This window comes from Pinus tabuliformis, chromosome 1_1 (assembly GCF_031772625.1).
Source record: "Pinus tabuliformis cultivar Carrire ecotype Pingquan chromosome 1_1, CPIR1, whole genome shotgun sequence".
In the NCBI taxonomy this organism is placed as follows: Eukaryota; Viridiplantae; Streptophyta; class Pinopsida; order Pinales; family Pinaceae; genus Pinus; species Pinus tabuliformis.
Genome location: NC_142297.1, coordinates 782,247,956 through 782,250,431, shown reverse-complemented (window position 1 = coordinate 782,250,431; position 2,476 = coordinate 782,247,956).

Genomic DNA, 2,476 nt, shown 5'->3' with positions numbered 1-2,476 from the left:
AAAAGTTCATGTAATAAAAGTAAATAAAGGAAAAATAATAACCACGGATGATGGGACACTAATTCCAAGGTGAATGTTGGGAAAAATCATAGTGATGGGAATCACTTGTGATTGGTTATGGCTAAGGAAATTGGAAAAGAAAATGGCTAAGGCTTTGGAAAGGAAAAATGGCATTTTTGGCACATTTATTTATGAAAATAATGGAAATTAGGAGAAAATGGAGGTGAAAGGTCACAGGTTGCATGTGAGGAGGAAAATAAAGGAAAATAATGGAAAATGAAGAAAATCAAGGCATCATTCATAAAAAGGCTTCTAGGGATCAGTTGGTAAACTTTTTTCAGTTTAGTGTTGGAGCTCTCTTCTATTATCTCTCTCTCTCATACTCTTGGAGACTTAGAGTTTTCTTGGAGCACTCTTGGTGGGTGTGGCATACTTGGATTTTTGGAGCAAGAAGGCAAAGGAAGAGAAAGAAAATGCAAGAAGGCATCGGGATAAAAAATTACGTCATATTTGCTTGCAGGTACCGAGTTGTTGTATGTTTCCTTCACTATTTTTGGCATGCATGGCACATGCATGTGGTTTCTTGGTTGTGATCTATCATTGGCATGGAGGATTGCCTGGATTGACAGTGGATTTCCTAGCCTTGCCATTTCCTGGATAACCATGGTGATTGTGGGTTTATTTTCATTGTTTGTTTTTGGTTGGTTCTCATGTTTCCTTAGCTTGGGTTGAGTTATTAGTTCCTGGAAGCCCTGGTTGGAAAAACACTTTGGAAGCCCTGTAACAACTTGGGTTGAGTTACTAGTCCTGGAAGCCTTGGTTGGAAAAAAACTCTAGAAGCCCTTGGTGGGTTGAGTTACTAGTCCTGGAAGCCTTGGTTGGACAAATGCTCTGGAAGCTCGACAACAATTGTGGGTTGAGTTACTAGTCCTAGAAGCCTTAGTTGGAACAAACACTCTGGAAGCCCTAGAAGGCTTGGATGGAGACCAACCTGATGATGGTTTTGTGATGTTTGACTGTGAGGTGGAATAAATTCTTGATGGGTTGAGGTGGATGACCTTTGGAAGCCCGTTGGGCCACCAAAATTATCATTCACCTTCACTCTATTTTTCACCTTTATCCTCATTTTTTCACCTCATTCCATTATATTATCATTACATAACCCTACATTATCATTACTACATGAGTTCACATTTAAATTTTCCAAAGTTATTAATTTCATGTGTTTAGAGTGAATTTATGATTAAAAGTTAGAAAAATAACATGTAGTTGCTTATACCTAAAAGTGGCTTGGTTTTGATCACATGTGTAGATCATTTGGAAGCTTCCAATGCACCCTTATGTTGCCTCCCAAACACAAATTCGAATTTCAACTCAAGAGGTGGACCATATTCCAAGGAGAAAGATCATGGAGATCTTGATGTGTCATGGGATTTGTATCTAGTATTTAGGGATAAGTTGAGACAAGTATGGATCTAGTAGATATTTAAGGGATATACATTTATTGAGTAGATATCCCTAATTCATGTATAAATAAGAGGAACACCCTTCAAAGGAAGCTGAAAAATTATCAATTATTCATTAACATCAGATTTATGATTGTTCGTTCAGCATGAATAAAATCATTTTCTACAAAATTATGAGCTATGAGTGTTGTTTGATTCTTAAGGTGTGATAGTTGTTCATGTGTGCTCATTTAGGAATGGAAGGATCCCCATACCAAGCTAAGTACACTTTGTTGTAGAGTAATGTTCATAGTTGTGAATATACTAGTTTTAATTTTGGATGTTCATCTTATTTCTTTGTTGTAAATACTTGTAGATAATTTCGGTATGAATTCATGTTATGGCCATGTTTTGTTGTGGAAGGATAACCAAGACTCTTAGAAAAGAGCCTCCTCTCCATGAACTAGAACTAGATGGAATCAAGATTCACTTTCTTATATGCTTTCCTAGACTAAATTTATATGCTTTCATAGTTACATTTCATCATGCTTTCTTAGATGTTTGGCAATGTTATTATAGAAGGAATGTGTAAGGACAACCAGGACTCTTGAACAAGAGTCTCTTCTCCATATTCTAAAATAGACTAATCTCATTGACTAATCATTTATATGCTTTCATAAAATAGATCTGAATCTTTTCTCTTCAAAATAGTTTAGATTTGTAATATGCATTTCCTTTCTTTCTTTCCATTCTAAACAAAATTCCTACAACAGTTTCATCTAAGGTTCCATATATTTTGGTTTGCTTCTAAGTTTACGAAACCCCTAGGTTTACAAATTAAATGACATGGATTTAACATACAGCGAAATCGCCCTACATTTTTGGCGTCGTTTCTAGGGAAGAAAACTTAGATGTAAGCTAGTTAGGAGGATTGTTTAGGAAGCATTTTTCATTTAGGGTTAACCGCATTTAGGAATTTTCATTTAAGTTTATTTTTCATTTGCATATAGAAAACATCCACAAATAAAAAA